The sequence below is a fragment of the Microcaecilia unicolor genome, chromosome 5 (genome assembly GCF_901765095.1).
Source record: "Microcaecilia unicolor chromosome 5, aMicUni1.1, whole genome shotgun sequence".
NCBI classification, from domain to species: domain Eukaryota; kingdom Metazoa; phylum Chordata; class Amphibia; order Gymnophiona; family Siphonopidae; genus Microcaecilia; species Microcaecilia unicolor.
In genome coordinates, this window is record NC_044035.1 from 160564931 (window position 1) to 160589085 (window position 24155).

The following is a 24155-nucleotide window of genomic DNA, read 5'->3' on the forward strand; positions in this document are numbered from 1 at the left end:
GTTCCAGTCTGATTGTTTAAAAAATAATTATGCCTGGGAACTCATCTGTTTTCATTCATAAACTAAAATTCAGTGTGAAGAAGTGGTGGCACTTAGTCCTTTGGCTTTAATTGTTGAGGGAGCCACTTCTGGAGCAAGTTGTCTCCATAGGTCACCTTCACATGTTATATTTGTTATTTATAAAACTAAAATGCCTTTTCTGTGTGTCCACTTAATATTTCAAAAGTGCAAATCCTTTAATACTGTCCCTCTACCAAATATATTTCTGGAAGCTGCTTCCTTGCTAGTTCCTGTATACTTTGGAATAACTGTGATCGGAAAAGAGTAATCAATTCATGTGTCATTGGTGACACCATAGCCAGTGATGGTCCAATTATAGCCAGTGTGTATGATATCATTGGTGGAATGGTAGCCATATACCAGATCCGTTTACGATACTGTTACCCACCAGCAGCATTTTATTGGTTTCCCTCTGTTTGTTTTGCATATTGATACTTTTTTTGCCACATAGAATATTTCGTTCTTCCCTGCATAACCTTCTGACCATCCCTTTCACTTTAAAATTAGACTTCACCTGAAGTCATGCTTCAGTGTGCTGGCTCCAGGTCTGTGGAACGTTTTGCCCTTTGACCTCGGAAATGATCCTCTTTTAAGAAGTTCATTTTGGTCTGGCATTTCCTCAGGAGTAAATGAGGTTATTCATCCTTAGGGCCGAACTATTCTTGGTGTGCTATGGCATGTCCTTGTAGCTTCCCTCTTCACCCTTCATATCCACTAGTTTAGTTCCTATTGTTCAGTCCCTCGTCCTGTGTTCCTTCACTACTTGTCCTCTTGTCTTTGTTTAGTTAATATCTCCTCATTGCAATTTATAATTTGTAAACTGCTTAGATTTTCTTTTAGGGGCCCTTTTACTAAGCTGTGATAAACGCTAACATGAGCTTACCGCAGCTTAAAATAGCTTAATGTGGATGCGCTCAGGCTTCCTTCAGTAAATTAAAAAATTGGCACACCAACTGCATGCTAAAACTATTTAAAACTTTTGTTGAAGGGGGAATGTCTGTGTGTGGAGCAGGGGCGTATCTGGACCGCCGTTAGGGGGGTCCAGAGCCAAGGTAAGGGGGCACATTTTAGCCCCCTCCCCCCGGCGCCACTGCCGACCCCCCCCCCCCCCCCGCCGCTGCCAGAACCACCTCCAACAACTGTGGCCCGCCTGCCGTGATGTCACCTACCTTTGCTGGCGGGGAACCCCCAACCCCCCGCCAGCCGAAGTCTTCCTGCTTTGTTTGGTTTCTGAGTCTCTGACATCCTCCACGTACAACGTGCAGGACGTCAGACTCACAGAAACAGAATGAAGCCCTGCAGATCGCAAGGCTTCATTCTGTTCTGTGAGTCTGACGTCCTGCATGTTGTGTACGTGCAGGATGTCAGACAGACTCAGAAACCAAACAAAGCAAGAAGACTTCGGCTGGCGGGGGTTGGGGCCCCCCACCAGCAAAGGTAGCAGACGGCGACGGCAAGTTGACGACGGGTTGGCGGTGGGGGGGGGGGGGGGTTGATAGGGTCGTTGGCAGGGGGTCCAGGGCCAAATCTACGGGGCCCTGGCCCTGTGGCCCCATAGCAGCTACACACCCTGGGGTGGAGAGTGGGCATTCCTGTGCTATTCAGTTCATCTATGTTACAGTGCACTAACTGGTTAGTGCAGGACTAGTATGTGAGCCTTACTGCCTACAAAATGGATGTTGGTAAGTACAAATGCACACATTTTTTAATGGCTGAGCCGTAATGGCAACATTAGCGCTTGGAGTCCACAAAGAAGCCACAAGATCTGCAACAGAGCAGACGCAAAAAGAGAGCAGATCCCAAATCCAAGATATAAAAATCATGCCTTTATTTAAAAATACCTGACAAGGTCCACGTTTCGCCCATGCATAGGCTGCATCAGGGGTTACCCTACACCAGGAAGGAGTGCCTGGGATACACACTCCTAATTTAAATCTGTTAGTGCTCAGCACAGGCTGTTTCTTTCACAGCCGCAGCAGTAGACATACTGGTCTCTGCTCTAACAGCTGTGAAGGAAACAGCCTGAACTTAGTTGTGCTTCAAGCTGTTGTGCTGTGCTCTAACACATTTAGGGCTCCTTTTACCAAGCGGTGGTAAAAGGGGCTCTGTGGTGGCATCAGCACATGGGTTTGCTGTACGCCGAAGCCTCCTATTACTGCTGCCTGGTAGAAGGACATTTCCAGATAGAGGAAGGAAATGGTTGTGTGGTAAGTTAAACACTTGCCACACAGCCATTTCCTGGGGGAGTCCTTAACTACGTCTTATTTAGGAGGTGGGTAAGGGCTCCTGTGCTAACCTGGTGGTAACCGGGCAGCGCTGATTACCTTCGGGTGTCCATGCCACTGAAAAAAAAATTCTGTCATGTAGGAAATGGCACAGGGTGGGGGTGGGAACTACTTCCAACGGTAGAGCCGAATGGGCACACGGCAAGCCCGTGGTAGGCTTGTCATGCCTTTGCAAAGGGCCCTTAGATTTGGAGTGTATATCCCAGGCGCTCCTCTCTGGTGTAGTGTAACCCCTGATGCAGCCCATGCATGGGTGAAACATGGAACCACGTCAAGTATTTTAAAAATAAAGGCATCATTTACATATTGGATGTGGATGTACTCTCTTTTTGCATGTGCAACATTAGCGCTTGGACATTAACACAAAAACTGGAAATTTGGCCATTTTACTACTGTGGTAAATATGGCTTTATCACGTGAGGAAAAACCTGCGCAAGGGTGTGCTAAGGCCATTTTTTACAGCAGCTTAGTAAAAGGACCCCTTAATAAGTAAAAGATTAAAACCTTTCTTCCCGAGACATATCTTCCGCACCCTGGTACAGTCAATAGTAATAAGTCACCTGGACTACTGTAATGCACTATACGCCGGCTGCAAAGAACAAACTATCAAAAAACTCCAAACAGCCCAGAATACAGCCACCAGACTCATATTTGGAAAAAATAAATATGAAAGTGCTAAACCCCTAAGAGAGACACTCCATTGGCTCCCACTCAAAGAACGCGTTGAGTTCAAGATCTGCATGATAGTACACAAAATTATACACACAGACGCCCCAATCTACATGCTAAACCTTGTGGACTTGCCTCCCAGAAACGCTGTAAGATCATCCCGCAAATATCTCAACCTGCACTTCCCCAGCTGCAAAGGACTAAAATACAAGCTGACACACGCCACCACCTTCTCCTACTTGAGCACGCAGCTGTGGACTGCTCTACCTACAGACCTGAAAGCTATTTACGAAATAATTAACTTCCGCAAATCTCTGAAGGCTCATCTCTTCCAAAAGGCCTATAAGGAAAATACATAGCCTACAAAACTACTTCAACAATCCACACAGTTACTGCAGCTCACCTCTAACTTACCTAACACTTTCCGTCTATCCTCCCTTACCTAATCTTTAAACAGTAATAATTGTACTTGTTATCATGAAACGACTATGCCTATCTTATCTTACCAACATTCAAACTATAAGAATTGTACCTGTTATCACGAAATGATTATGTCATATCCACATTCTGTAAGCCACTTTGAGCCTGCAAATAGGTGGGAACAGGTGGGATACAAATGCAATAAATAAATAAATAATAAATAATGATTAGCACTCTATCCAATATACATGAAACATTTGTTTCATGTAAATATAGGCACCTATGTTTCAATATGGTTGGGGATGCAGAGAATACAAATGACCCCTCCCTGGACATTATGTGGGAACTTGCTCAATATTGAGGGTGCTCAGCACCCACTGGCACCCACAGAACTGGTTCTTATGCATCTGTGGAACCTCGGGCTAACTTGGCAGCTTTTCCAGGATGCGGAATGGCAGGAAGAATGTTAAAAGATGTTAGAAAGAGTGAATTGTTATCATGTGCCATGTATATTATTGAAATACCACACAATGCAGAATAAGAACATTTCTTGTTGTTTGAAATTCTAGTTCCATTCTGTTTTCTACTGTAGTAAAAACTTTGTGGCACAGGAGAGCCATGATGAGAGCAGTAGCACCTCAAATACCAGCTGTGTATTCTTACTTAAGTACAGAGTGCAGAGACTCATCACAGCCTGTTACAGAACTGGTGATATCTGTGGGCATCTCCATATTCAGTAGTGGTGTGGGCTGTGGGATGCTTGCATGAATCGGCGATATTTTGCTGGTTTGCACTGTGAGTGCTCTCTCTTGATATCGGGTGTTTGCTGATACAGAGAACTGCTTTTAGAAAGCTTGAGAATGTACTGTAATAGGATGGCACTGCCCTCACTGGCACTGGAGCTGCACACGATTCAATGTCCTTCTATGTCCTTGTCCCTATACTACCTCCATGCCCAGCATCTCTTTTCTGTGTGCCTGTCCCTGTCCATCCCTTCTCTCTTCCCTTCCTCCTGCACAATCCACCCTCTCTTGCTGTCTCTCCCCTGATCCCCTCTTGGTCTGGCATCTCTCCCTCCCTCCATGGGTCCTGTGTCTCACTCCCTTTCCACCCCCAGGACTAGTCTGGTTCTTTCTCTCCCCTCCCTCCGCCTGACAGATTCAGCATCTCTTCCCCCCGCCCTTCTCAGTTGGATCCAGCATCTCTCCTCCTGATAAGTTCAGCATTTCTTGAGTTCCTCCTGGCAGATACGGAATTTTTTTCTCCCCTCTCTCTCCTTCCTGTTCTCAAGCAGATCCAGCATCTCTCTTTCTCTGTCTTTTCTCCATGGATGAGTTCATCAGCTCTTGAGTCCCTCTCCCTTCTTCTCCTGGTCCAGACAGCATTTCTCTTGCTGTCTCTGTCTCCCTACCCCTCCCCCTAGGTCCTTCCAGCATCTCTCCCTCTCCCTCTGCACCTCCCGGGTCCCGAAACATGCCTTCACTGACAAGCGACAGCCACAGTGATTCAAGCAAGCAGCTTCTGCCTGCATTTGGGGCATTCACTTGGCCGTGTCCTGCTTCCTATGATGCAACTTTCTGTTGCTGCACAGGCAGGATGTGACCAAGGGAAGGCTCTGAATGCAAATAGAAGCTGCTTGCTTGAATCAGTGCGGCTGTGGGAACATTTCAGGACCCAGGAGGTGCACGAGAAGAGGGGGGGACGGCAAATTTTATAGGAAAGGAGTCATTCATAAAACAACAGAGAATTGAAAAAGAAAAAGAAAACACTCACAATATTTTATTTATTTATTTGTTGCATTTGTATCCCACATTTTCCCACCTCTTTGCAGGCTCATTGTGGCTTACATAGTACCATAAACGGCGTTAACCGATTCCGGTATGAACAAATACAATGTAAGAACAATTACAAGGTGATTTCATGGTAGAATGAGCTTACATGTATGCTAGAGACAATTGGGGAGAACTTAGAGATGGCGAGGAAGAGTTAGGATATGTCCGTTATGGTCTTTGCTTACGTTGTGTCGCAAGTGTCCAGGTTTTTTATGTTGGGTCAGTGGGATATGCCCTTCTGAATAGATCTGTTTTTAATGCTTTCTGGAAATTCAGGTGGTCGAGCGTAGTTTTCATTACTTTTGGTAGTGTGTTCCACAGTTGTGTGCTCAAGTAGGAAAAGCTAGATGCATAAGTGGATTTGTATTTGAGGCCTTTGTTGCTTGGGTAGTGGAGGTTTAGGTATGATCGTGCTGATTTTGTGGTGTTTCTGATTGGCAGGTCGATGAGGTCTGTCATGTATCCCGGTGCCTCGCCGTAAATGATTTTATGAACTGTCGTGCAGATTTTGAAAACAATGCGTTCCTTAATGGAAGCCAGTGCAGTTTTTCTTGGAGTGGTTTGGCACTGTCAAAATGCGGTTTTCCAAATATAAGCCTTGCTGCTGTGTTTTGGGCGGTCTGAAGTTTCTTTATAATTTGTTCTTTGCATCCCGCATAGATACCATTACAGTAGTCTGTGTGGCTTAGTACCATGGACTGTACCAAGTTGCGAAATATTTCCCTCGGGAAGAATGGTTTCACAAGTTTGAGTTTCCAAATTGAGAGAAACATTTTCTTTATGGTGGATTTAGCTTGGGTCTCAAGTGATAGGTTTCGGTCGATTGTTACTCCGAGAATTTTCAGGCTGTCTGAGATAGGGAGGGTGTATCCTGGGGTGTTGAGGTTTGTGGGTTTGTATGTATTGTATTGGGATGAGATGATGAGAGTGTGTTTTTTCTGATTTGAGTTTTAGTTGCATAGATAGACTAAAATAGACTTAAAAAATAAAATAAGAGGAGAAAGTGGGTCAGTGTACTTGAGGTGACACACCACTGATCAATCACCATCCCGAAAGCCTCTTGATGTTTTTATCAAATGGGGTTATAAGAAATGTTCTAAATAAATAAAGTTTCATGCTGCATGTGGAGCTGAAGAAAAATACACTGTCAGTCCTCATCTTCCTCCGATGTACCCTGAAACTTTTGTGTGGGGAGTACACCAGATGCCAAAGTTATTAGGGGGCACACAGACATAGCAATTTCATAAACCTCATTTTCCTTTTGAAATTATTTTAACAGCTGCTCAAGTTTTTAAATATTTTGCTAAGGAGTTAGTGAAACCTAAAGAGTGGTATTTATTTTATTATTTCAAATAATTTTTATTGTTATTAGAAACATAATAAACAATGCATTAAGATATGGGTACATCAACCAAATAGCTTTGTAAAAAAATATACATGAATTATAAAGTAAAGCTTCAATATAAGAGCAGAAACTTGTTATATGTAAAGGAACCAACAATAAAGGTGAACCAGAGACAAAAAGAAACAAATCCCAGAGAGAGTTTCCAGTACACCAGGAAGGGAAATGCTATCTCAATCCACTAAGTCCTCAAGGGTCCTGTTTACTAAGCAATGTTATAGGCTCGTTAACATTTTTAATGTGCGTTAACCATGTACATGCGTTAACCTTGTACAAGCCTACAATATCCCTATAGACACCTACATGTTTAGCGCATACACTAAGAGGGGCATAATCGAACGGGGCGCCCAAGTTTCCTAGGCGAAGGGGGCGGGGAAACCCATATTATCAAAGCAAGACGGGCGTCCATCTTTCGTTTCGATAATACGGTCGGGGACGCCCAAATCTCCACATTAGGTCAACCTTAGAGATGGTCATCCCCGATTTTCGGAATTAATGGAACCCAAGGACACCCATCTCAGAAATGACCAAATCCAAGCCCTTTGGTCGTGGGAGGAGCCAGCATTCGTAGTGCACTGGTCCCCCTGACATGTCAGGATACCAACCAGGCACCCTAGGGGGCACTGCAGTGGACGTCAGAAAAAGCTCCCAGATGCATAGCTCCCTTGCCTTGTGTGCTGAGCCCCCCAAAACCCCGCCAAAACCCACTCCCACAACTGTACAACAGTACCATAGCCGTAAGGGTGAAGAGGGGCACCTACATGTGGGTACAGTGGGTTTGTGGTGGGTTTTGAAGGGCTCACATTTACCACCACAAGTTTAACAGGTGGGGGGGGGGGGGGGATGGGCCTGGGTCCGCCTGCCTGAAGTGCACTGCAGTACCAGTAAAACTGCTCCAGGGACCTGCATACTGTTGTCATAGAGCTGGTATGATATTTGAGGCTAGCATAGAGGCTGGAAAAATATTTTAACATTTGTTTAGGGTGGGAGGGGGTTAGTGACCACTGAGGGAGTAGGGGGAGGTCATCCCCGATTCCCTCCGGTGGTCATCTGGTCATTTAGGGCACATTTTTGTGGCTTGGTTCTATAACAAAATGGACCAAGTAAGTCGGCCAAGTGTTCATCAGGGACGCCCTTCTTTTTTCCATTATCGGCCGAGGATGCCCATGTGTTAAGCACGCCACAATCCCGCCTTCGCTATGCTTCTAACACGCCCCCGGGAACTTTGGTCGTCCCCGCGATGGAAAGCAGTTGAGGGCGCCCAAAATCGGCTTTCGATTATGCCAATTTGGGTGACCCTGGGAGAAGGACGCCCATCTTCCGATTTGTTGGGCGCCCTTCTCTTTCAAAAATGAGCCCATAAGTGTAGGCACACTAAAACACTAACACATTTTAGTAAACAAGGCCCTACGTATTTGAGCTGCTAATATAAACTATATAGGGAAAGGATGTACACAATGACTTTAGTGAGGACTAAATCATCCATGCAGATTATTTTAAGAAGGTAGAGAAAACTGAAAAAGGGGTGACCAGAAATGAGTACATCTCCAAGGTTGTCGCTTTTGTAGCCAAAATAACCTTTTCCCATTCTTTACAAACTTTATCTGGCAAAAATGCTGGGAAGGTAATATAGAGTTTTCCCATTTTTGTGCAAGCTTATAATTGGTACAGTTAGTGGGATCTCTCTGATCTTTTGGGATAACTGTTATAGTCACAGAGTAAAAAGTCTCAGGTAAACGGTGGGCTTCAGTGACCTTATTAAACACTTACGTTAAAAAAGGAGCAAAGTGAGTTGCTAGACTTTCATATAATTCAGCTGGAAGCCTATCAGGACCCGTCACCTTGTTCTGTTTTAATTTTGTAATAGCTGAGCTTACTTCAGCACTCGTTAAAGGTCTATGATTCATTTGACTTTGCATTCGGGTTCTCAGTGCTAGAGCTGCCATTAGTGCAGGTTTTCTCCTTTCCTTGGAATATTCCCCCCCCCCCCCTCCCGAGAGTTGTAGTTTTCATTAAAATGCCACAGCCAGGCTGGTGGGATATAACCTCTATCTGGGCACCAGATGTTGCCTTCTAAGACATTCCTTCAACCTTATTGCCCCTCCCGCCTCTCATTGATTGTTGGGAGAATCTGGAGCACTGAGTCAGCATGCAAAGGACAGAACTAGTCAGCTCCCACTCACAACTCTAATTCAGATAAATAGAATATGGGTCATGGTCAGTCAGAACTGCATTTACCCTGAAGACAGCTAGCTGCAGTCTTTTAAAAACTGAGTCATCACCCCTCCGAAGGGACACCACCTTGTAAGTGGTGGAGGGGCTTCCGTGTTTCAATGACTTAGAGGGCTACGCTGAAGGGTTACCCATATCAGACAGGCCTCTGAGGAGAAACCAGACAAAGAGTGTCCCAAACTGGAGAATCCAAGATGGTGTCGAGGGAGGATGTACGTTAGTTGAGTTCCCGTTTTACACCAGAATACCTGAAGAAGTAGGCACGCTCCCCAGAGAATGGGGAAGAAAAAAGGCAAAGCCGTGATGTTGTCCTTCTCGAACACGGCTGGGGTTCCCACCACTTCTCAGTCTACTTTGGAGAGATCCGGGGTCATTACGTCGGGGATATCGGTTCCTGCTTCGGGGAACAGCAAGGCTTTATCGCCGAATCTCAGTGGAGAGGGAGTGACTTTGAGTCCCCCTGTTGGCATGACCTCTCCAAGACCCGGAAACAGTAACGCTTCGCTATGGAGGTCAACAGTGGAAACGCCTGAAGTGGGTTAGGATTCTCACGCGATCCGAGGAGGTCCTGGCGCAGCATTAACTCCAGATAATAAACCAGCTGGGGGATTGGAGAGTGAGCTCTTCCCCCCCGAAGATATCTGGAGTGGTTTCTGTGGAGAAATTGGACCTGGTGAAGCCAAAAAAATGTCATAATGGACGCACTATGGGAAGTGCTGCAGAGTGTGAATAATTCTCTTCTTCAGATGTCAAACATTTTTCAGGAATAAATATGTGATTATATCAACACTTACCTAACAAAGTGCAAGTCCAAGATATAAAAATAGAGACTTTGATTACGGAAATGGTTTCTCTACGAAAATCAGTTAATCTGGTAATGAAGGACAGTCATGTTTCTTGTAAAAAAGTGGAACTTCTGCAGAACCAATTAAGGAAAAATAACTTGAGAATGATAAATCTTCCTAAAATACCCTATATAGAGAGTTATATTACTAGTGACTTTTGCCTTTGGTTTAGATAGGAACAATGCTTTGAAATTGTATTTCTGATACATGGCTGATAGTTTTTTGGGTTCAAAGATAAATATATTTCCTGATATATCAAGGGAATCGCAGACTAGGAGGTGTGAACTCTTGGCTTTTAAGCCAAGAATCATTGCCCTAGGTGGGACCTTCCTAGAGCGATTCCCTTGTAAGTGTTTTATTTCCTTATTACTTATTTGTTGAACCCAAGAAATTACAAGAGTTTGTGGAGTTAAAAGAACAGATGAAGAACCCTCTGCAGCAACTTCCTTTAGTTACCACTGTACCGGCTGCAATTACCGATTAACCTTCCTCCCTCAGAAAATATGAATTTGTAAGATTAACCACTTGGTGTTTTTCTTATTTTCTTTGAGATTGTTTTCCTGATCTTGGATCCCCCAATTGTGGACAATTATATATATATTGTTGAGAGAAAATATTTTTTTTTCCTTATATTAATTTCTGTTTTTCCTTACATTTACTTGATAAATGTGAATGTAATTAAGTAAAATAAATAAAAAATTAAAAGAAAAAACAACTGAGTCATCAGTCAGATCCAACCAAGGGCCCTGTTTACTACGGTGTGCTAGCATTTTTAGTGCGTGCTAAAACTTAGCACGCTGTAACAGTGTAGACACCCATAGCAATATTATGGGCATCTACACAGTTAGCGCAAACTAAAAAGCGCGCCTCTAGCGTGGCTTCGTAAAATGGCTCCAAGTAATTTGGAAAAGTTCTTCCAGTAATAAATGTTACTGTGTACATATGCAGCTTTCCAGTGGCAGTAGCAATATAACATAGTAACAAAGTAAATGACGGCAGATAAACATCTGTACAGTCCATCCAGTCTGCCCAACAAGATAAACTCATTTTACATGGTATGTGATACTTTATATTTCAACAGTTTTTATTGATGACAACTCCAAGAATACAAATCCACCTTAACATAGCAGTCTCAAAACAGTTGTACAGAGCTCAGTGGAACAACATTTCAAACATGCAACTTTACGTACAGCCATCAAATTTTGTAATATAACACTTATCCCTCCCTCCCCCCAAACCCTCTTCTGTATTTAACATTTATGTATTATCTATTGTTATGGATGAATACTCATTACTAGCAATCCTTTATTAAACAATAAAAGTCTGATAACAAATAGTTCTATCTTAACCCATAAACTTCCATATTAAACTCCAAACATTGTGTCTCGTATTTTGCTCTGTGTATTATTACCTCGTTTAAGACCCAACCAGGTTTACAGACGCGACTACTGAATATTTTCTTCAATAAACAAACTTCTCCAAGCTATTATTGTATGTAACTCTTCAATTTACATAGAATCTTTCTTTTCCAAAACTATATCCCCTTCCTCCCTCCCCCACCCCCCTCCCCTCTATCCTCTTAAACCAACTTTTAACTTCATGGCGTCCCTCTACCTCTCCCCTCAGTATAATACTCAGAGTGTAGGTTAACGAGTCTGAATTCCCCTGGGTATGTGATACTTTATATGTATACCCGCGTTTGGTTTGTCCTTGCCATTTTCAGGGAACAGACCGTAGAAGTCTGTCTAGCACTGTTCTTGTGTTATTTATAAAACTGTAACTGTTGTTCTACTAATGTTGTAAACTGCATTGAACCCTAAACAGGGGATATTAGTGGTATATAAGACCTAAATTGAATTCCTCTTATTCCCCAGTCTTTCACTAACTCTATTCTCTTCTCCCTTCCAGCAACTCCCCCTTTTCTTTCTTCCCCTTCCATCCAGAATATCCCTTCTCTCTCTCCACTCTCTGTCTCTACCTTCCATTCAGCATCTCCCCTCCCTTTCCTTCCTCCATCCAGCATTTCCCCTCCCTTTCCTTCCTCCATCCACTCTCTTCACCCCTTTCATCCAGCATTTCTCCTTTCTCCCCCTACATCCAGCATTTCTCCCCCTTCCATCTAGCATCTCCCTTGTCTCTTCCCTTCCACAGCATCAGCCTCTTCCATCCAACATCTCCATCCCTTCTCTATCTCTCTCCCCCCTTCCATGCAGTGTGTCTACTCTCCCTCCCCTATCCACTCTTGACATCTTCTGCCCCTTCCCCAGGTCCCTGACATTCCCTTTCCAACCCCTCACACCCTGGCCACTGCTGCTTTCTGGGACCAGCAGCAACAATAAAAAGACAAAAGGCATGAGACATCGATCTCTGCGCATAACAGCCAGCTCTACCTATCCTGCCCTTTCTGAATATGATCATAGTTCCTCTTTGAGGGCATCCCTGGGTCTGGGGCCTCCCTGGTGGGATTTCCCTCCTTTCCTCCTGAGAAAAATTCAGACTTGTGTGACTGTGAACAAGGCTGGATAGAAATATTTAAATGTTTATTCAGTTTAGACAATCCTATGTTTATGGTGAGTACTGATAGGGCAATGAAATAGTGGAAATATTAAACTAGGTCTGTACCTTATATTCATATTCAATTCAATTCAGCCCCGAATAGTGCCCCGAATACATTATTTGTATCCGTCCGAATAGTGATTTAAATTTGAATATGAACAATCTGGGGCTGTACTATGCTAAATCCTACTAAATAAAACAATTGATCTCTGATTTCACGTTGCTTCTTTTATTATTTGTTATGTTAAAGCTCAATTCCATTAGTCGTATTCAGCCAAATAGTAAAATATGCTATTCAGTACAGCTCTATATTAAACTCTGTGAAATAAAACAATTTAAAGAACAATACATATCTCCTATATAATAGGAGACGTTCCTAGAAGACATCAGTTAACCATTCAGACTATTTGTGGTACCTATCCTAGCGTAACATTATCAGCTAAATAAGGAATAGTGACATTGCCCCCCCGCTCCGTATCCCATTACTAGTTATTCTCCCCATTCTCTTTCCCCACTATGCCCCAAGACCCACCCTTAGGCTGGAGTACAATTGGATTAGTGGCTGCTGAAAGTGCTGGGAAGATCTGTGGCGCCTGGCTTGCCTCTGTTGTTCTTCTGTCTGGTCCCAAAACTCCACCTCTCAAAGATCCTACTCTCCTGATTTGTGACTTTGCTGTCTGTGAGCTGTTGGACCTCCCTCTTGTCTGGAGGGGGTGCTGTTCTGTCACCTCTCAACTGCTGGGTCTGCCTCCTGCCTGGAGGGGTTGCTTCTCTGCCACCTCTGCTTCTTCCACCACTGGACCCCACAACTCCACCTGAGCTGCCTAGTTCCATCTGCTGCTGCCATCTCCCTTTGGGCTGTGTCTTCTGAGCACTGTCTTCCTGTGTCCACCTGACCTCTATGCTGTGTCTTCTGTGCTGCCTCTTCACTGCTATCCTGCCTGCAGGCTGTGTCCATTGTGTGCTGCTTCTCTGCTGCTGTCTCACCTTCAATCTGTGTCCTCTAGCTAGCACCTTTCTGCCAGTACAGCTCCACTTCTGGGCTGCGTTCTATGGGTGCTGCCTCTCTTCCTCAAAATTTTGCATGCCTTTATTGTCTCTATTTACATGGGTAGTATACCTGCTAGATCCGTTTGTGTTTTTTTAAATTTCAGCTCTTTATTATTCCAGTTCATAGAGCCTATGGACTGCAGTTCAGACACCCCTCCCCTCTCACCCTAAAGGCCAAGAATTAGATAGAAACAATAACACGAGGTCTCACCTGAAATTTGTTCTGTTCTGGTGAACACACAAGTAGCTCTGAAGCCAAATAATGAGACAAAACCTTAGTCCTTTCTGGTTGTGGTGAACTTTGTCTTCTCCACTGAACACATTCCTGCCATCTCCTTGCACTATGTACATATTCCAATACATACATTTTCATTCTTCAGCTTTGAAGGATATCATTTATGTGCTTAAATAATAGTGGAATGTGATTTTTCTCACAGCAGTGAGAGCCAACAATTTGCATGTTCTGCCCCTGCTGTCCCCTCTAATTTGGGCACAACAATTGTTTATTTACTTACTGAGGTATCAGATTATAGCTTGTATCGTCTGCTCTCCTGTGCTGGCAGTTTATTCCAGCTGCCGGACGTGGAAAGGACTGACATGGTGATAGCTCTTTCTCAATTCTGTGGGTAGTGATGCTTGACCGTTCTTAGTTGTTGGAGCAATTTGTCTGGTTAATTCCGATAACGAATGAGACTCCTCCATGCTAACTAGTTATGTGGCCCCTGGCACAAGGTGCTATACTCACTCCCACACTCTTCAAAATATTTATGCCCCCATTACTTGCCTTCATCCAATCATTGGATCTGACCCCTTATGTTTACACATATGACATATAGATCTTTGGCACTCTTGACTATAACTCAACTTCATATGTTACTGCAGTAAATAATAAGATTGATCTCATTGCTGTTTGGCTGTCATCTCATAAACTAAAACTCAATCCCAACAAGACACAATGAGGCGTATTTTCAAAGCACTTAGACTTACAAACTTACAAGTTTACACAGTAACCTATAGAACTTTGTAAGTCTAAGTTCTTTGAAAATGAGCCCCATAGTGTCATGTTTTATATGAAAGGTGACCCTGCACCAGTAATTCCCATTACTACTGCAGGATCTGAAATTGTATTTCAATCAACCATCAAAGTTCTGGGTGTCATTTTGGATCAGCACCTTAACTTCAGACCATAAATATCTAATATTGTACACTCTTGTTTTTATAAACTACTGATGCTTCATTCCGTAAAATGTGTATTCTCTCAGGGAGCTCTTTGAGTACTAACTCATGCTTTCGTTATCAGTAAACATGACTATTTCAACATCCTCCTGAATGGTGCCCATTCTTCTTACGTCCGATGCCTACAGATTGTGTAAAACTCAGCTGTTAAACTTATTACTATTTCACGCAAATTTGACCACGTAACTCCTTTACTGCACCATGAACACTGACTGCCAGTTGCCCACAGGATAACCTACAAGATTCTTGCTCTCACCCATAAAATTCATCACTCAGGACAACCACTGTATCTTTCTCGCTTACTGACTCCCTATACCCCTTCACGATCTCTTAGGTCATCACAGCACAACTGTTTAACAATTCTTTGTTTCCGCACTATAGGTCTATATACCATTCAAACAAGAACCTTCAGCATAATAGCCCCTACACTTTGGAACTCCCTGCCAATATCCTTGAGGCCAGAACCCTCTCACTCAACCTTCAAACTGGAACTAAAAACTTTTCTATTCCGTGATGCATTCCATAACTAAACTGCACTCTATATGGACTTGGTAAATTCTCTTCCTAGTTTTGCCTCTCTTGGTGATCAGGGTATCAGCCACTACTGAAAGTGTGTGTGTGTCTTTTCTGTCTCTTATGCTATAACACTGTCCTTGACTGCCTCTTTCTTATCAATTCATTTTCATATTCTCCTACTGGATTTTGTTAATTCTTAATTGTAAACTGCTCAGATACTTCTCTCTTGAGCAGTATATCAAAACATAAATAAACTTGAAACTTACTTCCAGTGATAGCCCCTTCATTTTCTTCCTACAAAAAACAGTTTACTCCAGCAAAATAATCTTTTATCTCTGTAAAATCCCTAGGTGGAAGGGGGGGGCACTTCATGAAAAATGTTCAAAATAAAAGCCACGTCTGGCAAATGAGCCATAAAATTGTTGGGTTTACCTAAAACCTTACATGAAATGGGAAAAGAGAAGTTAGCATGGTGACAGTCCTCAACTTCTCACCTAGCTCATTATGGCTTTGTGCGTTCCTGCATTTCAGGAAGTACATGCCAACACTCCAAGTATTCTAGTTTGTGGCTACTGCCTGACTCCTGCCAACTCCAGTAGCACTGATGTCTGATCCGAGGGGTGGGGGGGGGGGGGGGGGAAAGCGAGGCAATTTGAACACAGACATTGCATTAGGGGGAATGCAAATAACAATTCCAGGAGCTATGTCTCCAAGGCGAGAGCTTAGTGATTCTAGCCAGCTAAGCCCAAGGCCTCCAGTTAAGCTTTCACCAACCACAAGGCCCAGAACCAAGAGGGAAAATATATAGAATATGTATAACTTCACCTTCTATGCAGGCAATTTTTTTCCCTTGGCTTGAAACTCACCTATACACATCTTGGTTAGAGAAAGAATCTACCTGCCAGTGATTGCATTTCTGAAAGTTTTATCTCACTCTCACCAACATGTATATCACTCTGTATCACTCAATGGTGCAACCTCACCTTGAGTGTTGCATTTAATTCTGGTCACCGTATCTCAAAAAAGATATAGCGGAATTAGAAAAGGTACAAAGAAGAGTGACCAAAATGATAAAGGAGGATGAAACTCCTCTCAAATGAAGAAAGGCTAAAGAGGTTACAGCTCTTCAGCTTGGAAAAGAGACAGCTGAGGGGAGATATGATTGAGGCCTACAAAATCCTGAGTAGTGTAGAATGGGTAAAAATGAATCAATTTTTCACTTTTTCAAAAAGTACAAGGCAGAACCTAGTCCCTCAGATCAGGAATAAAGAAGGGCTAGGATTGCTATTGTAGTTGTTGTTTCAATCATTAGGAATGTAGATAGCTGGGTGGCTTATGGATGCGAGAATTGCTTGGTAACTTGTCCATCTGGTGTGAGGGTGGTGGACCTTACACGTCATCTTCATAAGATTTTAAATGTTGCTGGGAAGGAGCTGGCTGTTGTGGTACATAAGATGACCAATGACATAGGAAGAGAGGGAGGTTCCAGAAGCCAAATTTAGGCTTTTAGTAAGAAAATTGAAATTCAAAACTCCAGGGTGGAATTCTCAGTAATAATCCCTATTCACACACAGGACCTTAGAGAGAAGCAGCACTCTGCAGTCTCAATGCATGGATAAGATGATGGTGTAGGGAAGACAACTTTAGATTTGCTAGAAGCTGAATGGCATTTTAGGAAGAGAAAGCCTATTCTGAAAGAATGGGCTATACTTTAACCAGGGTGGAACAAAACTGCTGGTGCTAACATTTCAAAAAAAGATAGAACAGCTTTTAATTTAGTACATGGGGGGGGGGGGGGCTGACAGTCGCTAAGCAGCATTTGGAGTGAGGTTACAATATCATTGAAGGATACTAACAAAACAGAGAAGTTAGAGATCACAACAGCGAGGATGCAATAAAGTGAAAAGTAGTTTAGGTATTTTAGTAAAGAGCAAACAGAGTTGAAAAATTCTAAATTATCCCTGTCAGCTGCTGGGCAGATTATAAAAAAAAAAACAAAAAACATACTTTGAAATGCCTGTATGCGAATCCTAGAAGTCTAAAAAGTAAGGCAGGAGAGTCTGATTGTATATTGCTGAATGGAGAGGTAGATATAATTGGCATCTCAGAAACCTGGTGGAAGCAGGATAATCAGTGGGACACTATAATTCCGGGGTGCAGATTATATCCCAATGAAAGGGTGGATCAAATTAGTGGAGGGATGATACTGTATGTTAAAGAGGGCGTTGAGTCAAACAGGATTAAAGTTCTTCAGGGAACAGATTGCACTCAAAATCTTTATGGATAGAAATTCCCAGTGTGAAGGGGAAGAGAATAACTGGGTGATAAATGCTATCTGGCTGACTGGAATGAACAGATGATGAAATGCTAACAAAAGTTAGGAGAGTCGACAAAGTTGGCAATGTAAAGATAATGAGTAATTTCAGCAACCTCAAGATTGACTGAGTAAATGTAATACCAGGGAATGCAAGGGAGGGAAAGTTTTTATTTTATTTAGTTCAAATATCTTTTATTGTTTTAACAAAAAAAACATCTGCTTATTTCTGATCTGAAGAAGGTATTGCCTTCGAAAGCTAATCAAAAAATGTATTAAGATAGTACAATAAAAAAGGTCTCTTATTTTCTTTCTATGTTTTGTTTTATTTGTATTTATTACCTATATAAAATAAAGTAAAACACTGACAGCAATAAATACGAGCCAGAGTACAATCAAAACAGGTACAGTTTCATCAACAACAGCAACAGAAGCATCTAATTTTTCCCGTGGTTGTTGACTTGGACCCATACTTAATCTTTATTTTTTGTGTGCCGCTCCCTCATATTTATGATGCAAAGAAATAGTATTCCACCACTGATTTTCTGTCAAGACACTGGTATTCTTCCAATTCATTACTATTAACTTCAGCGCAGTAGCAATCAGAAAATCCAGTAATCAAGCATCAGCATAAGACAAAGAAGTTATCATACCTGTCAACTTCCATATTACAATCTTAAAAGTAAAGGGTTCCTGGAGATTCAAAACTTGAGTAATTTATTCCAGATACTATCTCAGTAATATATCATACGAGAAAGCGTTTCTATGACAGACCTGCATGTCCAACATTTGTTATCAGAGTCTTTCTATATTTTGGCTGTACCATAAGGACTCCAATAAGTCTTGTGTGCAAGAAATACTGACACAATATTATTGGCGATCGTGTGATATGCAGTTTCCCATTCCACAATTTCAGCCATGTACCAGTATCCAAAGATTGTTGATACTCATGTTCCTGTGTTTTCTCCAATCCAGTACAACTTGCCAAAAATTTAAACTGAAGGAATTATAAAAGTTGGACCCGGAGACCATGTGATGCATAGAGCACAGCGGCTGTGTTATCTCATGCTCTGGGAGCCTCACTCTTTTCTTCCTATTTATTGGGGTTTTATAACATTGGGATATTATCTAAAAGTTTCTTCCCTGCTCTTTGGACTTTATGGACAAATTTTTAGTGTGGCCTGGGAAAGAGATGGTTGGTAAAGCCGTGATAAAAAAATAAGGAGACGGCCAGGGGAAGTGAAGACAAAATGGTGGATGGGGCATCAACCTCCGCAGTTGCATTTATTGACAGTCAATTAGCACAAGTCACTGCGGCAGTGGATAAAGCCCTGGAGCCCAATTTAAGCCACCTGCCCCAACAATGACTGTAGTGAAGATTTTACAGGGTGCTTCAATATTTCTGTAATAGCCAGGACATAGTAATGATGTGGCTGTGGATAGAGTGAGCAATTATCTGACATCTAACATGGACTGTGTGAGAATATACTGTCAGGTGCAATTTAGTGTGTGCCTATGACCAATGAAGTAATTATCTTAATTGCATAAGGTCTGATGAAATGTGGGTTTGATGCTATGTTATTGGTATGTTTTTATTTTCCATTTCAATTGTGTTTTTAAATTGTGTATATTGCTATTGTGATGTGCCAAGAACACTTTGGACCATGCAGGATAGTAAATGAGAGAAATAAATAAATATCTTCCCTGAATTTGCAGCAGCTCTTTAGGAGACTTGAGCATTCCAGTTAATGAATCTGCCATAGCATCAGCAATTTCTGTAAGGCAGTGTCCAAACTACTGTGAAATAACAGGACTTTGCAGAAGGGATCAGCTTATGCACCAGAACTTGGATGTTGTGGAATCTTGAACTTCAAATCCCATTCCTTGCCTCCATCACTCCCCACTTTAGCATAATTTTGTTGTCTGCATTTTCCCAATGCCACTTATTGTTTGCATTTTCTGACTAAAAAGTTGATGGAAATGAAATACTAGCAGTGGTATAAAGGATTTATAGAGCAGAGGCTGAGAGCATCAGCAAGAAGGCTGCAGGCCAGCAGACCTCAGCACAGAGCTGCCAAAAGGCCTGATATTTGAGAGGAAGATTTAAAAATCTGCTTAAGCTGCCCCCAGCACCAACCACTCTGGTTCCTGGCTCCACCCCCTGATTCACCAAAACTTCTGCAGCCATGATGCCAACAAGACACCTCCTCCTCCGGCAACACCTAAACATTAGTTCTTATCCCATCAGTCACGACAGACCTGACTGAGGTGGTTCTAGTGTTGACAAAGAAGGATAAAGTACATAAGTATTGCCATACTGGGAAAGACCAAAAGTCCATCAAGTCCAGCATCCTGTTTCCAACAGTGGCCAATCCAGGTCATAAGTACCTGGCAAGATCCCAAAACAGTACAATACATTTTATGCTGCTTATTCTAGTAATAAGCAGTGGATTTTCCCCAAGTCCATTTTAATAATGGTCTATGGACTTTTCTTTTAGGAAGCCATCCAAACCTTTTTTAAACCCCACTAAGCTAACTGCTTTTACTACATTATCTGGCAACAGATTCCAGAGTTTAATTACACATTGAGTGAAGAAATATTTTCTCTGATTCATTTTAAATGTACTACTTTGTAGCTTCATTGCATGCCCCCTAGTCCTAGTATTTTTGTAAAGAATAAACAATTCACGTCTACCTGTTCCACTCCATTCATTATTTTATAGACCTCTATCATATCTCCCCTCAGCCGTCTTTTCTCCAGGCTGAAGAGTCCTAGCTGCTTTAGCCTTTCCTCATAAGGAAGTTGTCCCATCCCCTTTATCATTTTCATCACCCTTCTCTGTACCTTTTCTAATTCCACTATATCTTTTTTGAGATGCGGTGACCAGAATTGCACACAATATTTGAGGTGCGGTCACTCCATGAAGCGATACAAAGGCATTATAACGTCCTCATTTTTGTTTTCTATTCCTTTCCTAATAATAACTAACATTCTATTTGCTTTCTTAGCCACCGCTGCCACACAGTGAGCAGAGGGTTTCAACGTATCATCAACGATGATGCCTAGATCCTTTCTTGGTCAGTGACTCTTAATGTGGAACCTTGCATTACGTAACTATAATTCAGACTGATGCAGTGCTGTAGTGAGCTGAAGGTTGAATAACTCAAAAGTGTGAGGGATTAAAATAAGAGTGTCTGGCTGGAAAGACTCCTGGAATTTCCTTCCAAGCATATCCTTGGCACAAGACCTTGCTGTGGGGGATGGTCAAAATTGCACTACATTACTGACAGGGAAAGATTCAAACTGCCCTGCATACTCAGCACCGTGATTCGGCCGACAGCACAGTTCCTCTTTCCTCTTTCTGAGGTGGTAGATGTGAAAAGCTGTTGGGGGGAAGGAGAAAGAATGTGGATTTGCTTCTTTTGATTAGTTGTGCATCATGTTTTATTTACTGTTAACTGTAAACAGCTTGTAGTTTACATTTGTACATAGACTAACATATGTGCCACCCTTTGCGCCCAGTATATGAAAGATCACAGCTGGCATGTCCTGCAAATTATGTTCAGTTTTCTTAGAACCCTGGGCCTTGATGCAGTAAGCGATGCATTAGCAAAATGGGTTCTGCCCTTCAATGTAGTGTTTTAATGCACACACTACACATGCTACACATGCATACAGTAAACTAATTGAAGAGGTGAATTCCAAAATCTGACAAATGCAAGTTTTTATTTTCAAGAATTCTATCCAACATAAGTACTTTTTTTTTTCACTGATTATCATATACTTTTTGAAAAAGGCCTTTTAGTGCAAATTTCACTCATCCTATGGCTATCTATAGAGTCAGTCTGTTTCTGGTATGAATTCATTTTTGAAAAAAAAATATACCTGTTTTGGAACTTACCTCTTCAATTGCATTCAAATTACAGTGATGTTAAAAAGTTACACTATTAGAAAATTTGGCTCCCCATGTGCGATTTGGCTCACACACTGACAGGAAAGGAAACATTTTAAACAACAAGGCTAGCCAGACTACCTAACCTGCACCCCCAGTCCCCTACCTCACAAAGATTCTGTAGTGGCACATTGAGACCCAGACCCCTGCTCCGCTTCCCAAAAATTCCCTGGTGCCTCAGTGGTCACTGGACTCCTGTGACCCCTACCCCAGTATATCTGGTTTGGGCCACCCCTGCTCCAGGCACCCTGGGCACCACAGAGCCCCTAGAGTGGTAGACTAGACACTGCCCCCCTCCCCTCACCCCAGAACAATTATACATACCTGGTATGGGGAGTTATCCAGTGGTGTTCCTCTCTTTATTCCACCATCTTGGAAAATTATAGTGCCTGACCTCTTCTAACACTGCATCAGGACACACAGTCTGACCAATAAGGGAGTGATTTCCTTATTTGGCTAGTCTAGACTTATTTGACAAATTGATCCCTAGTGTGCATCCCGATGTACTATGAGGGGTGCCCTTTTTAAATACACACGCGCTCAGGAGCTAGCACTTATTTCTATGTTGCTGGCCTGCAAGAACCTGTGTCTATAAGAGGACAGACTCAGAGGGGGCATATTCTTTGTTTACATCAGTGGCCCAACGAGGGGAAAGACTGATCTCTAGATAGGACAGTTCACCCCAGTGTGTCTACCTTTTCCTTAAGTGAAGCAGTGTGGAGGTGACTTGCACTTGTGGTTAATCAAAGCAACCCCCATTTATAGTAATGTTCATGTAGCACCTTTCAGTTGATTAGAAAGAAAAGCACTGAGAAAAAAATAATGATGGAAAAGCAGGATCATATTTTGGTAATAACTATAAAATCTAGAGTCTTCTGATGAATCCTGTAAGAATACCAGAGCAGACTAACTCTCATCACACATCCCCTAAGCCAAATACTCCCGCAGTCTCCTGTTTTTGAGAGAGAAAACTGCCGTGCAGGGTGCCGCTGCTTTCACTGGTACTTTCTAGACCACAATTACTGTAAGTGTTGCCATAAGAGTAGAAATTGGCTCTTGATCCTCTGGCTCAAAGGTTTAAGTTTTGAACTGTGCTTACTGTTGTTTGGACAAGCACTAGGTATATAAACTGTGACAAGCATGGAAGCCAGCACACAACATTAGCTGCTGGATCATCTATCTGGCCTTAGGTGAAATCAACATTCTCTCATAGTATTTTCCACATTTCTGTATGTCTCCATTCTTGGATTATTGTGTTAAGTGATTAAGGTATGTGCTTGGCTTTGGGGCTGGAAGGGGGGCCCCTGCCAATCCTGAATGCTATAATGCTTTTTCCTTTTGTGAGACCAAAATCAGCTGTACCTTAATTTCTTCAGCTTTAAGATATAGAAAATCACTACCTACTTAACATATATTATTGCCAAGCCATAGGAGCAGATCTATATGGTATTAAGGAAAAACAATGCTCCTCAAAGCAAATGGGGTTACCACTTCCAACTCCAATGTCCCCCATTCTTTTTGGATAAGCAGATAAAATACTAATAAGGTCAATATTCAAAAGGTCTAGGTGCTGAGATCTTCCAGAATAAAAAAATGTTCCTTGCAGAGCTGCTAAGTTTAAAAATGGGCAGGGCCAGGATGGGGGGGATGTTAGTGGAGGAGTGGCCTGGTGGTGAAAGCACTAGTCTTGCAATCCAGAGGTGGCCAGTTCAATTCCCACTGCTTCTCCTTGTGATCTTGGGCAAGTCACTTAACCCTCCATTGCCTCAGGTACAAACTTAGATTGTGAGCCCTCCTGGGACAGAGAAATATCCAGAGTACCTGAATGTAACTCACCTTGAGCTACTACTGAAAAAGGTGTGAGCAAAATCTAAATAAATAGTACTGATTTAAAGCCCTTGGCATCTAACTTAGGTCCCTTTTACTAAAACATGTTGAGAAATAGGTTGACCATGTTGTAACATGGGATTTTTTCCATTTGCTAAGCCCATATTTATTATGGCCCAAAAATAGGGCTTAGAGCATTTTAGTAAAAGGGCTTCTTTGGTATCTAAGCATAAAAAATCCTGTCCTAAATTTAGGAGCCTCAGTTTTAGGCACCTAAATGTGTATTAAGAGCCTATTTTCCACCCATAATAAGTAGAGAGGTGTGGTAGCCGTGTTAGTCCACTCTTAAAGGTTATCAATAGAAATCAAACAAAATAAAACATGGAAAAGAAATAAGATGATACCTTTTTTATTGGACATAACTTAATACATTTCTTGATTAGATCTGAGGAAGAAAGGGCAACCTTCGAAAGCTAATCAAGAAATGTATTAAGTTACCACCCATAATATAAGTATCTAAGATCAGCTGAAAAAGATGCCCAATAGGGATGTGCATGGCAAAATTTTGATTTGGCTTCTCTTTGGGCCAGTCACCCTGTTTTTAAAATGTTCTCCTCCTCTCATTTTGCAGTGCACACATTTTGCAGTGTGTGCCTATAGGCAGTGGTGTGCTGATAAATGTTTAACAACAGGCTCTCTCTCCCCCCCCCCCCCCAAAAAAAAAGAAATAAAAACCCTGGTGCACCCAAAGCGTCACTGCACTTCCCTTACTGTGCTCAGCAGGAAGAAAACCCCATGACCCCCCCCCCCCCCCCCCATGGCACACTCTCCCTTTTTGTCTGCCCCAAACACCCTTCACTCTGTCCCCAGTATCCACTCCCCTGCTTATGATTCATCCCTTTACTCTGCCCCCAATCTCCCACTCATGACTCACCAATTACATGACCTGTTATCCATG

General features: G+C 42.4%; 1 protein-coding gene across 1 annotated transcript in view; it reads left to right on the forward strand.

The window, feature by feature from the left end:
* ADAMTS14 (ADAM metallopeptidase with thrombospondin type 1 motif 14) overlaps window positions 1-24155 on the forward strand; it is a 372712-nt gene that overhangs the window by 63969 nt on the left and 284588 nt on the right. The gene's annotated exons all lie outside the window — the stretch shown is intronic.